Genomic DNA, 14,880 nt, shown 5'->3' on the forward strand with positions numbered 1-14,880 from the left:
AAAAACCAAAACCAAACCCAAACCAAACACACAACCCCTCCCTCCAAAAATAACTCCCCAGCATTCACAGCAGCCATCTACAGCATTTTTGTACTGTGATTTTTCTGAATGAAATTAATGAGGCACATTGGCTTTGAAATACATTATCTGCTTTAACCTAAATAGGCTTTTTAGATAAAACAAAAACTTTCTATTCAATACTAGAGCTTACCTAATTGTTGAAGGAAGGACAAAGTAATACATGATGATACTTAGAAGCAAAAGGAATAAAGACCTAAATATTGATTTAAAGTAAGCAACTAGAATCGTTAATGCTATTATCCATTTTTAAAAGGCAATTTTACAAATGGAGGAAATGTTTATTACTTGTCCATACAAAGCAAGGCCACTTAACTCTCCATGTTATTTCCTTCTCATTGTTTGCCTTTCCTCAGGAATTTATGTACAAGATGTAAACTAAATTCAAATCTGGATGAATAAAGACCAAAATATGAAAAAATGATTATTCAATTTTGTTGAATTAATAGAGCAGGCATTATGACAATCCCTAAATGTGCATATTTATGGGAAAGAGCAGTACAATAAAAACAAAGTACTTGGCAATTCTTTTTGTTGTTCTTTACATGCTTTTCAAATATTGAAACCCTAGCAAACAATACAAGTATACTTGACTATGTCATTAAAAAGCTATAATGTTCTGAGAAAAGCAACTATTTCCCCATATACTCTTTAGAGAATAAGAATAAATACCTTTTCAAAGAAGAAACTAATGTGCTCCTATATTAGAAAACTTCAATGCTCTTTTTAAAAATTCCAGCAAAATTTAAAATTACATATTTTCGGGAAAAAAATCAGAATCTCATTATCTTGATACACTTTCCATTTTGACACTTTCCACCCAGGTCTCGACGTCATATAGAGTGCCTACAAGTTTTCAGCCAAGTTGTGTTTTCTTTTTTTTCTTAACGATAGTTTACCCTAAATTTGAATTCTATACAGTTGTCATAATTATTATTTGTGATAGTTTTAATAATGTCATTTATGGGAATTTATCATGTGGAAAACATTCAAGTGAAGAAAAAAAGGTAGCCTTATAGGTGATAATAAAATGACTGTGATCACTGTCCAGCAGTGATAAAGCATGACCTATAAACTGTACAGAATATGACCTCAGAGCTTTTTTCAACAGTAGCCAAAAGGATCAAGGTTCTGATTGTGGCTCTTTGGTCAGCTCCGGGGACCCTAATGGTCAAGCTGACTGTCACAGCGGCCTGAATAGTCTTACAGCAGTGCTTTCTGTGTTATGTCTTGAACAAAAAATTCACTTGACTGACAGAATGGGAGGAGAAGACTCATGAATAAGGGAGCCCCAGGGATGACCCAACTATTCATTGGCATTGAGAGCAGAACAGAAGTGAAACACTCCCCCAAATTTGGCAGTGCCACAGGCAGAGAGGAGCTGACAAGTTGTAGACATTGTTCTTTCCCATCAAGCTCTCCCTTAAGGAAGCACGATTGTGTGGAACTGACCCCAGTCACCCGGCTCTGGAATCCAAACTAGGAGAAAGTAACCTGATAGGAAAAGAGTGCAGACGGCCTGGGCCAAACTGCTCTGAAACCCTGGATGCAGGCAGCCTGGCGAGGCTGGTCCCATAGAGGCCACATGTCCAGCTCCCAGTGCAAACTGTAAATGTTCTTTGATAGAAAGAGCCAGGCTTGTGACTGACGCTCATGGAACCCTTGCAGTTCTGACCTACATCCATCGGATTGGCTGGACAAACTGGGACTTTGGGTCTTTGTTGGTTGTGGTTGTCCTATTGGAAATATACCTAAGAAATGTTCAGACCCCCGTCTTTAACAAAGAACCCGCACATTATGTCAAAATTAAACTGAAATGAAAATAAATCAGGGTTTTTATGAACAGATTTGCTGCTTATCAGTACACATTAATAAATGTTCCATTTCACTTATTTAGGATAAGTTAAAAGAAAATCTCATACCTTTTACCATATGTATTTTACCATACTTATTGTGAAATGAAATAGCAAAAAATAATTGCAGGGATTCCCCCAGGTGGTCTAGTTGTTAAGATTCTGCGATTCCAATGCAAGGGGCACTAGTTAGATCCCTGGCTAAGGAAATAAGATCACACAATGAAAACAAAAACAAACAATAAAAACAAAAACTTTATCAATTAAAAAATTCTTTTAAAAAAGCAGCTGCAGAATTTTCTTTGGTGAGGCAATAACCTAAAATATGAACCTATACTTCTTTCCTTGGCTGCCTCATGAGTCATACAACATGTTCTCCAGTCAGACAACAGAGAAGGTAATACTAAGGGTCTCGCCAGCAGATTTTTTACCATCTGAACCACAGGGAAGCCCCAAAAAGTGAAAATGAAAGTTGCTCAGTCGTGTCGCACTCTGGACTGTAGTCCATGGAATTCTCCAGGCCAGAATACTGGAGTGGGTAGCCATTCCCTTCTCCAGGAGATCTCCCCAACCCAGGGATCGAACCCAGGTCTCCTTCATTGCAGGTGGATTCTTTACCAGCTGAGCCACAAGGGAAGCCCACTAAGGGTCGCAGTGTCTGGTTATTAGAACAGCAATGCCAGGACTATCAAATAAAGGCCTTGACTTATAACAAACAAACAGGCAATTTTTAGTTTCATGTTCCCAAATGCACATATGACATTCATGGCAGGGGCAGTAGCTGAAGATAAGAGTTTTCATTGGAAGAAAATTAGTGTCAAAAATCAGAATTCTGAAGAGCCCAACTATAATTACAATATGAGCTTCCCAGGCGGCACAGTGGTCAAGAATCCACCTGCCAATACAGGAGATGGAAGAGACACAATTCGATCACTGGGTTGGGAAGATCCCCTGTTGGAGGAAACGGAATCCACCCCAATATTCTTGCCTGGAGAATCCCATAGACAGAGGAGCCTGGTGGGCTACTGCTTGTGTGGTCGCAGAGTTGGACGCAACGGAGCACACGCACACCCACGTGCCACAAATAAGAGGCACAGAAGAATACTGGACAGATCCAGGCAACTCCTCACCCTTGAGACTCGATACAGTAGCCACAGTTGGGGGGATAAAGAGTAGATAAGACAGCTGTGGTGAAGGGATGCACAAAGTTGTCATTTATTCCTTGGTGTTTTTTGCTTCAGCTTCTCTTCTGTTGAGATGTGCTGTTGCTTTGTAGTTTTGGTTGCAGCCTTAAGGATCTAGGTCAGCATGTTATTGTACATTTTTTTATATGCTGCATATATGTTTATTTTACATTTATATGTATTGTCTATTAGCTGTTATCTAGAAGATAGAAACATTTTTTTCCAGAACCACCAGAAGTTATAAAGCTGCTTATATTCTAGCAGGACAAGCTTGTGGAACTGTCAGAAGAAGTAAACTTCCTTCCTAAGTCACCATTTCCATTCCTCAGACAGAGAATGATAATCCTATAGGAAATAAGCCCTTTAATTACGATTTTTTGCCCGGGAACAGAGCATTTACTATATGCTACGCACTCCAGTACTCTTGCCTGGCAAATCCCATGGACGGAGGAGCCTGGTAGGCTGCAGTCCATGGAGTTGCTAGGAGTTGGACACAATTGAGCAACTTCACTTTCACTTTTCACTTTCATGCATTGGAGAAGGAAATGGCAACCCACTCCAGTGTTCTTGCCTGGAGAATCCCAGGGACCGGGGAGCCTGGTGGGCTGCCGTCTCTGGGGTTGCACAGAGTCGGACATGACTGAAGCTACTTAGCAGCTTAGCAGCATATTGTGTATTATTTGTAAGTATTTAGTCCTTTTGTTTCCTCTCTCCCATCTACTCCCTTTAATGCCTAGGTTTTGGACCCACCATCTCTCATGGGTTCATTTCTTCCTCTGTGGCTACAATATTCAGGGGCAGGAAAAGGGAGAGTTTCCTCTGGCGTGCTTCATTCATTTGTAAAATGTTATTATTGGAGTAGAATTGCTTTACATCATTGTGTTCATTTCTGCTTTATGACCAAGTGAACCAGCTGTAAATATACATATATCCCCTCTCTCTTGAGCCTCCCCACCCCACCCCACCGATCGAGGTCGTCACAGAGCACAGAGCTGAGTTCCCTGGGTTATCCAGCAGCTTCCCACTCGCTATTTCACACATGGTCGCGTATATACGGCAATGCTGCTCTATCGATTCGTCCCACCCTCTCCTTCCTCCACCGTGTCCATTCTCTGTCTGTATCTTTATTCCTGCCTTGCAAATAGGTTCATCTGTACCATTTTTCTAGATTTCTTGGTGGCTTTTAACCACTCTGGTGGTCTCTCAGAGATGTCTCCTCACATTTCTTTGTTATTCCCAAACCAGTCACCGGCAAAGGCAAGCTCATCATCATAGCTGAGCTAACAAGACGGCAGAATTATCCACCTTCCCCTGCAGCACATGCTTCCCAAAATGCAGGTTAAGGTAAATGTCTCCCAGAAGGAAGTGGAATAAGGAAAGAGGGCACTTGGCACACAAGCAGTATTATGGTTGACATGATGTGAGAGATGTGAAAGAACAAAAAAATGTAAGATATTATAGGTTGAGCACGTTGAAGCATAAAATATGGGACATTTCTAACTACTAGCTTCTCAAGTTTCAAGGATAACTGTGAACAACATTGAAAGGATTACTCTTTTTGTAGAGTTGGACACGACTGAAGTGACTTAGCATGCATGCATGCATTAGAGAAGGAAATGGTGACCCACTCCAGTGTTCTTGCCTGGAGAATCCCAGGGATGGGGGAGCCTGGTGGGCTGCTGTCTATGGGGTCGCACAGAGTCGGACACGACTGAAGCGACTTAGCAGCAGCAGCAGCAGCAGAGATGTTCTATGAAAAGCTGACATTTGAAATGTCCCTCATCTAATAACCCCTGTCCAGAATCCAGTGGAATGTGGGATTTATGGGGGGCTGTAGCAAGAAAGAAAGCTCTTGCAATTTCTGCTGCTTTACTGTTGTAATAGAAAGTTTAATGTCCTATATTAGACATGGAAACTGAAACAGCAAACTAAAATTTCTGTTCTTCTTTGTGACCTTGGAAAAATTAAACTTAGGAAGAAATTTCATAAGATCCTCAAGAGACTTATGTCTCTGAAATGGAGAATTTTCTCTTTAAATACTGTCAAATTGTTTTTAAAATTTGAATTTAAATTTTAGCTTTTCCTTTTCCTGCAAATATTAACATGAACAAAAATATTGATGACAAAATTCATCCATTTGATATGTTCTAGAAAAGATTACCTTGGTCAAATAATTTGAGCAAATCATAAGCATTATACTATATATAGTAATTCTATAATTATTAATTGGTAATAGAAAGATGGTCATATTAAGTGTAATAGACTTTCTAAATATTTATATTGTCTGATATCTAGATAAAATTAGAGAGCACTTTTATCTTAATAGGGTATAAAGATTTAATTTATGTAACATAGGAAAATACGTTTCTACTGAGAGGAATTTTATATTGTGACAAAAGACATTTTGGACACATTTCTTTTACTTTGTACTCAGAGCAGAACTTTTGGACTTGACAGTGTTGTTGTCAGTATTATGTATCCACAAAGTCTTTTGATGCTAGAGTATAGAATGGAAAAAACATTAAAATTTTTATGATAGAGTTTTATAAAAGAATGGTGGTGGCTGGGAATCAAGGATGGTGATAAAACTGAGCAACGTGAGTGACTGGCCCATATGCTGTGTCCATTTAGAATTTAGAGAACATAAAAAGAAAGAAATCAAATTTCTTATCGTCTTTCAGTTCAGAGATTCTTTTTTTTTTTCTGGCTCACTGTTTAGCATGTGGGATCTTAGTTTCTTAGCTCCTCCACCAGGGATGGAACCCATGCCTCCTGCAGTGGAAGTGTGGGGTCTTAACAAATGAACCATCAGGGAAGTCCGTCTGTTCATAGATTCTTAGTTTTTCTTTTTCATCTGAAGAGGAGAGGTAGAGAAAGGAATTACAGACAGAGAAAAGTAAGGGCACTGGTGAGATGGTAAGAGTAAAAACAGTTCAGTGTTTCTGAGCAAAAAGTCAGAGCATGTGATGGAAGAAGAACATGGAGACTTAAGTTGTGACAGGTGAGGTGGGAGCCAGATGAGCTGCAAGAGGTCAAAATATGGGAGGAGAGAGGAGATTTCTGATGCATCAAATTTCCTAATAAGACAACAGGTGGTAAGAGTTAAGATTCCAGGTGGTGGGGTGTCCTGGGTGTGGATGTAAGAGACTTTGTGGAGGTTGAACAGGTACATGCTCAATACCATTCATCTCATTCACTGAAGACTTTTCCAAATTATAGTATACTTACTGATGGCAATAATTCTAAATGGTGTGTGGATGAATATTTTGAATAGTTGTGTTACAGAAAAAATATCTTGTATAGCACAGATGAGACACTTCTGGATGTTATTACCAATAAGTAAACAATTGAAAATTAAATGATTTAAAGGGATATATTAAATGACAGACTGAGGGTAAATGATTAGAGCAAAAATCATGAAGATGCAATGTGAATGAAGGAGGTTGGGGAACCTTGATTTAAAAAGTGAAGTGAGGTGTTGAACAGAGAGAACCCAGGAAGTTTGAAGGGCTGGAGGGTTGTTGTGAAGGTTTGGAATAGCCACTGCATGCATAGTGTATGGAGTTCTAGAACAATGGAAATATTATGGGTGGGGTGGGCCCAGCGAGGCTGGAGGCATGTGACTTTTGTACTCCAGCCTATCTACATGGCTGTACAACAGCCTCCCAGCCACCTGCAGCAAGGACAGTGAAGGCAGATGGATCCCAGGCTGGGGTTTTGCTTGGGAAGCTTTGAGCATGGATTGGAAATGCAGGAGAGTTTGAGACAGACTCTGATAAAGGCGTCTCTGTAATTGTCCATGTGGTACTATTCCATTTCTGAGTATACACCCTCTTGATGAGGGTAAAAAAGGAGAGTGAAAAAACTGACTTAAAACTCAGCATTCAAAAAATGAAAATCATGGCATCCGATCCCATCGGTTCAGTTCAGTTCAGTTCAGTCGCTCAGTCGTGTCCGACTCTTTGCGACCCCATGAATTGCAGCATGCCAGGCCTCCCTGTCCATCACCAACTCCTGGAGTCTACCCAAAGCCATGTCCATCAAGTCGGTGATGCCATCCAGCCATCTCATCCTCTTCCATCCCCTTCTCCTCCTGCCCCCAATCCTTCTCAGCATTAATGTCTTTTCCAATGAGTCAACTCTTTGCATGAGGTGGCCAAAGTACTGGAGTTTCAGCTTCAGCATCAGTCCTTCCAATGAACACCCAGGACTGATCTCCTTTAGGATGGACTGGTTGGATCTTCTTGCAGTCCAAGGGACTCTCAAGAGTCTTCTCCAACACCACATTTCAAAAGCATCAATTCTTTGGCACTAAGCTTTCTTTATAGTCCAACTCTCACATCCATACATGACTACTGGAAAAACCATAGCCTTGACTAGACGGACCTTTGTTGACAAAGTAATGTCTCTGCTTTTAAATATGCTATCTGCTGCTGCTGCTGCTGCTAAGTCGCTTCATGCGTGTCCGACTCTGTGCAACCCCATAGACAGCAGCCCACCAGGCTCCCCTGTCCCTGGGAGTCTCTGGGCAAGAACACTGGAGTGGGTTGCCATTTCCTTCTCCAATGCAGCTAGGTTAGTCATAACTTTCCTTCCAAGGAGTAAGCGTCTTTTAATTTCATGGCTGCAATCACCATCTGCAGTGATTTTGGAGCCCTCCAAAATAAAGTCTGACACTGTTTCCACTGTTTCCCCATCTATTTTGTATGAAATGATGGGACCAGATGCCATGATCTTAGTTTTCTGAATGTTGAGCTTTAAGCCAACTTTTTCACTCTCTTCTTCACTTTTATCAAGAGGCTTTTTAATTCCTCTTCACTTTCTGCCATAAGGGTGGTGTCATCTGCATATCTGAGGTTCTTGATATCCAATCCCATCACTTCATGGCAAATAGATGGGGAAACAGTGACAAACTTTATTTTCTTGGGCTCCAAAATCACTGCACTCCAAAATCACAGTGATGAAAGCCATGAAATTAAGAGACATTTGCTCCTTGGAAGAAAAGCTATGACAAACCTAGACAGCATATTAAAAATCAGAGACATTTACTTTGCTAACAAAGATCTGTATAGTCAAAGCTATGGTTTTTCCACTAGTCATGTATGGATGTGAGAGTTGGACCGCAAAGAAGGCTTAGCTGCTTTTGAACTGTGGTGCTGGAGTAGACTCTTGAGAGTCCCTTGGACAGCAAGGAGATCAAACCAGTCAATCCTACAGGAAATCCACCCTGAATGTTCTTTGGAAGGACTGAAGCTAAAGCTCCAATACTTTGGCCACCTGTTGCGAAGAGCTGACTCATTTGAAAAGACCCTGATGCTGGGAAAGATTGCAGGCAGGAGGAGAAGGGGACGACAGAGGATGAGATGGTTGGATGGCGTCACTGACTCAATGGACATGAGTTTGAACAAACTCCAGGAAATAGTGATGGACAGGAAAGACTGGCATCCATGGGGTCACAAGGAGTTCAAAGAGTTCAGTAGTGACTGAACAACGACCAGGGAGTAGTGGCACTTTTATGACCCACCAGGAGGCAGGGAAAATGAGGGACATCACCCCACGCCCGGTGCCCCTGGAGTGCCCTGGGGGGTGGGGTTCGTCCTCTGTTCTCACTCCCTTACAGGCTGGATTAGTCTAGCCTGTGGGGAGGCTTGGCCTAATGAAGGGGGGCCTTGCTGGGCATGCCTGACCCTGGGAATCTTACAGAGCAGGTGCCACTGCTTCTTAGGGAGCGGGTGGTGAGATAGACCAACCAGCCCCTGTCTCGGAAGGCCCCCATTGGACCACATTCCCTGCAGGAACCGAGACTGAAATACAGCCAGCCCTGGCATGGGACGCTGATACCCATGTCGAACCCCGTGGTGGGCCAGACATTTACGACATGGGGGTGACCCACTGCTGATCTGGGGGAAACTGATATCCTGGGAACAGGTAGGGGCTTTGGAAAAACTGAAGACAGAAAGGGAGCTTTAAAAGCTATCCCAAACAGCTGTTGAGGATCTGGTAAAAGGATTAATAACCTGAAAGCAAATGTTTGACCTCATGGCTGCCAGGACCCACCTGAAATGCTGCGCTGGTCTCCTGTGAAAAGCTGGACAGTGCAGACCTATCCACCTGCCCTGACCATCTCTGATGCCCCACCTGCTCCATCAGAGGCCTCAGGGATACAGTCCTAGTCAGGGTGGGTACCCCCCGCACCCGGGGTTTAGGATGGAGGCCAAGCTCACCTCCATCTGAGGGCCACTGGAGCCACAGAAGACCTCATGTTGAGGTCACTATTCCCTGACCCCCTAGAAATAAACTCAAGGTGACAGCTCTGGCTGACACTGCGGCTCTCAAGGTGTGGGTTAAAATATGTTCTGTTGCCCCTTCTCTCTCGTGGCTCAAGCTCCCACACTGACTGACTGACACGCCCCTTTGTAGCATGCTTCCCTAGTGGCTAGGATGGTAAAGAATCTGCCTGCAGTGCAGGAGACCTGGGTTCGATCCGTGGGTTGGGAAGATCCCCAGGAGGAGGGCATGGCAACCCACTCCAATATTGTTGCCTGGAGAATCCCATGGACAGAGGAGCCTGGCAGGCTACAGTCTGTGGGGTTGCAGAGTCGGACACAACTGAGCAACTAACACTTTGTAGTACAAGAGTGCCCTGTCGGCCAGCCCATTGTCTGTAGAAATTGGGGGTGCTCCTAGGCCCTGTGTTGGATGGGCATTCTCCAGATGCTCACCCCCCATTCCCCTGCAGCCCATGGGGGTGGGGGAAGCTCCTGCTGATGTCTGGTGTGTGAAGACGGGCAATCCGTCTTCCATGGACTGCACTCTATTAGCCCAACAGTGACACCATCTGGATGGAAACAGGAATGAACCACAGCAGCCCATGGGCTGAACTGAGTGGTCTGGGTGGTGCTCACTCCACTCGGGAGTCCTGGTCCTAGCCCTTGGCACTGAGAGCTGGGCTGTTTTAAAGGGATTAACCCTGTGGCTAGGACAGTGGGAAGCCAAGGGACAGATGATCGTGAACAAGTCCTTGGGGGTCAGAATGTGTGGAAAGACACGCTTATGCTCTTCCTTGCCCTGGCTCATAAGACGCTGTGCTGTGCTGTGTGCTTAGCTGCTCAGTCGTGTCCAACTCTTTGCAACCCCATGGACTGTAGCCCACCAGTCTCTATCAGTGGGATTCTCCAGACAAGAATACTGGAGTGGGTTGCCATGCCCTTCTCCAGGGGTTCTTCCCAACCCAGGGATTGAAACTTCTGAGGCTGTTTCATTGGCAGGCAGATGCTTTACCACTGAGCCACCTGGAAACCCACCATGTACGAATCCCCTTATCAAATTGATGATGATCAAGGGTCACATTTCAAAAGTCATGATAGGAAAGATTGGGTAAAAGAACATGACGTTGAAGTGGTTCCACCTCCTTCAAAGAAAAAACCACTCTTCTGATTCTTACCGTGGATCACTGTCTATATGCTGAGAACATTATGTCCCATCGTGCTGGGAAAGGCGTTAATCCACCAGAATGTTCGATGGGATGTCCCACTGGGATGGATGGGTTACTTTGCACCCTCAGGTGAGGGGGAAGCACTCAGTCTTTACTGGGATCCTGTTGTCTTGCTGCAAACAGGACCTGCTGAGATGCTGGAATGGCACATTGCACCACTGAGAGAAGGTGGGGACCTCCTCTGGCCTCCCCACCTCCGGTGCATCCCCTCACAGTGCTGCCTTACACACACACACACACACACACACATATATATCATATAGACTTAATTTTATTTTTGGCTGTGCTGTGTCTTCGTTGCTGCGCAGGCTTTGCTGTAGCTGGGGTGAGTGGGAGCTACTCTTTGTTGCAGTGCACAGATTTCTCACTGCAGTGGCTTCTCTCTTGTTTCGGAGCACAGGCTCTAGGGCACACGGATTTCAGTATTTGTGGCAAAAGGGCTCAGTAGTTGTGGATCCTGGGCTCTATAGCACAGGCTCAGTAGTTGTGGCCCATGGGATTAGTTGATCCATGGCTTGTGGGATCCTCCCAGACCAGGGATTGAACCTGTGACTCCTGCATTGGCAGGCAGATTTTTTTTACCCCCGAGCCACCAGGGAAGCCCACACAAGTGTAATTCTTATAGAAGTGGAAGACCTTCCCGTACAAGTTACTGATCTGTCTTTTCAGCATTAGACTTCTGCTCCTCTTATGGTGTTTGGTCATGGAATGGATCAAGGATGGAAATACCTTTCTACAGGGGGCCCACTTGTACGCCTGGCAAAGGAATTGATCCATCTATTGGGTATGTGGGCAGCTGCCCCCTCTCGCTGGTCAGGATGGTGGGTATCACCCTTCCAGGAAGGGGTTGGGAAAGCAGTAAAGCACGTAAGGGAAGAACAAGCTGGAACCAGCATGCTTAATTTGTCTGATATTAGCCATGCTGATCTGGACACCCGGCCTGTGACACATGCTAATCACTGTGTCTGGGTATTCACTTTCTGTCAGTCAAACTACACAGGCAGCCCATCAGATGGCTGACCAACAGAGTCCTAAAAATACCACCACCAGCGCCATGGGTAGCTACACAGATTTGGGGCATTCATGTCAGTCATCCAGGTAAAAGGCATTTGAGCCCCTGGGCACCCCTATTTTGGGGATAGAACAATCATGCTATAAAAATAACCAACCTAATTGTATGAGGAATAGAGGATGAATATCACTGGAACCTTGCAATCATTCTGTCACATCAGAGGACAGTGACAGGTGTGGCACTAACTGGCTGTGCCATCCACACCTGGGTATTTATTGGGTCACTCCCAAAGGGACTCAGTGGTTACTTGGCACAAATCTTTGGCTGTGGCTTCCACCTGGGATGTTGGGCTGACGCTCCCTGGGTTTTCCCTGGGTACAGGACAGAACCCACCCCATAGTAACAAACACTGCCAGCCTCCCTCTCCTCGAGGCCAGATGAGCATGTTTTGTTTACCATGAGTACGATCATTTGGCCACAGTCTTTGTCCCTTCTGCTGGCCTGGAGCAAGACTTAAATGAGAGCTGGCAAAGCCTGTCATTACTGAATTCTGTAATCTCTAATGAGAAAAGCTGTCCTCCCAAACAGGATGGACTTGGACATTATACAGCCCTGGAGGAGGCACCTGTGTCAGGATCCAAACAGACTGTTGTGTGTTCACACCTGAGGAGTCTGCTAATGTGTCATCTTTATTAAGTCACGCGAGAGCACACGTGAATGTTCCAAATGAGCGGAAACCTGGCCTAGGGGACTTAAAAAACCAGTAGTTTGGATGATGAGCCTTTTTTTCAAAAAAGCCTTCATTGAATTTGTTACAATATTGCTTCTGTTTTATGGTTTTTTTTTTTTTTTTTGGCCTCGAGGCATGTGAGATCTTGGCTCTCTGACCAGGGATCGAACCAGCCCCACCTCCTGCATTGAAAGGCGAAGTCTGAATCACGGGACTGCCAGAGAAGTCCTGATGAGACTTTTAATAGGAAAGCATGTTACTTATTTTGGGAATCATTATCTAAACCTGTGTTTTCTCCTGCACCTGCCTATACTGTTACTGATTCCAGTGCAGCAGAGAGTCACCAAATTAGTAAAACCCCTTGATGACCGCTCAGGTAAAAATTGTGGGGGGCGGGAAAGAGGACGTGTAAAATTGTAAGAGCTGGTCATGGGGGTGGTGTGATCGCTGGTTCACCCTTGAGCTGAATCCGAACGGGGGAGGCTCTTCCCCTCCTTCCGCCCGAGTCCCGTGAATGTACATTTCACCTGCTGTTCCCACGCTGGGAGCCATTTTCAAGGACACAGGCCAGAGAGGGAGCAGTGTATTGCTGACACTGTCTGGATGCACACATAACTGAGCCCCCTTAAGGCTTCTGTATAAACTGTTAAGATGCTTGCCTAGTGTGGACAGATACCCATCTTGTGGCTGCTGAAGACAAGCCTCGTAAGTTCCCTTGCTTGAGAAAACTGCTACCTACCCACCTGGGGTGGGCTGCCTGCTTCTTGGGTCTCTCCCTGTACCTTCATGTACGGTGCCCATTTTGGATATCTCTGGGATGCCAAGTTTGTGAAACAACATCTAGAATAGTAAAGTTAGCAGAGACAGAAAGTAGAATAGAAGTTACCACAGCCAGGGGGTGCAGATGGGATGGAGTTGCAGTTTGGGATGATAAAAAAGTTCTGGAGGCAAATGGTGGTGATGGTTATATGATATTGTAAACAGACGTAATGCCATTGAACTGCACACTTAAAAATGGTTAAAATGGCAAATTTTATGTTACATATATTTTATCATAATAAATACTCGAGGCCATGAATACATTTGTTCAATGAGAAATAACTGATACGGTAACACAGGGCTTGATGTTTTTAACATCTGGCCGCCCTGAAACAGCCCTGACCCCTCGGAGGATTTCGCAAGCTCCTTCAGGAACTTAAGTCCATTTTTCAATTGACTCCTCTCTCAGAGGGACTCAAAATCAAGCCCGGGGTGTGTTACAAATGCCAACCTTCATTCTGTATCACTTTCTCTGCTCAGGAGCATCTGTCCACTGAAAATAAAACCTCTGCCTCCTCTTTAGGTACTTTTCTGTCCCACCATGGCAAGAAAAGCCAGGAGACCACATGTCAATGAGTTTTAAGAGGTGCTCACAGGGGTCGCCAGCTCCCTATTTCAGGATCCAAGCCTGAGCCAGCAATTGTTGCTAAAATTTGACCTCTGTATACCGGTGTGGGTTCAAATCTTGGAGACAGAGCTTTGGGTGAAATAGAAAAAAATACTATTATTAAAAAACTTTTTTTTGGCCACGCCAAGTGGCATGTGGGATCTTCTCCATCCAGGGATTGAACCAGTGCACCCTGCATTGGGCGCAAAGAGACTTAACCACTAGACTGCTACGGAAGTTCCCAAAATAGCTTTACTGCCAAGCATGGAGTCCAGAGTAGCTAGTGCTTAAAAGACTTGAACTCTCCCAAAGGCGTTCAGGGAAAGGTTTTTTAAAGATAGGGTGAGGAAGGGGGTTTGGGGTATGTTATCAGCTCATGGACATTCTTTTGATTGGTTGGCAGTGAGGTAATTGGGAGTCACCATCATCAACCTACTGGTTCCAGCTGGTCTGGGGTCTATGTGCTTGTGGACAACATACAGTTAATTTCTTCCACCTGGTGGGGGCTTTAGTATATGAAAACAGCTCAAAGGACATGGCTCAGAATATTATCTAGAGACCTTGAAAGTGAAAGATGCACAGTTGTGTCCGACTCTTTGTGACCCCATGGACTGTAGCCCGCCAGGCTCCTCTGCCCATGGGATTTCCCCAGGCAAGAATACTGGAGATGGTTCTCATTCCCTTCTTCAGGGGATCTTCCTGACTCAGGGGTCAGACCCAGGTCTCCTGCATTGCAGGCAGATTCTTTACCAACTGAGCCACTAGGGAAGCCCTTGAGGAGGAACTAAAGGTCCTTGAGTTTGTTTAATGGCTAAATTATTATCATTTTGTCTTGCTTGACTATTTTCCTTTTGTTCTGCATTTTCTAACTTCTCTGATTAAGTTTGTTATATGAGTAAAGTTTTTCTACAGACAAAAGGCAGCCGGAGATCATGGGTGGGAGGGTCTATTCCGGGAAGGCCTCATAGGGTCCTGCTGAGTTACAGAAGGACTCACCAGTGTAATAAAAAAGTTAGATTGTATTATTCTGAAATTAACTGTTTAGTGTTTATTCCCCTTAAAGGAAGCTAGTAGAAGGGAGGGCATTGATTCAAGTGTGTAT

This window comes from Bos taurus, chromosome 12 (genome assembly GCF_002263795.3).
Source record: "Bos taurus isolate L1 Dominette 01449 registration number 42190680 breed Hereford chromosome 12, ARS-UCD2.0, whole genome shotgun sequence".
Lineage (NCBI taxonomy): Eukaryota > Metazoa > Chordata > Mammalia > Artiodactyla > Bovidae > Bos > Bos taurus.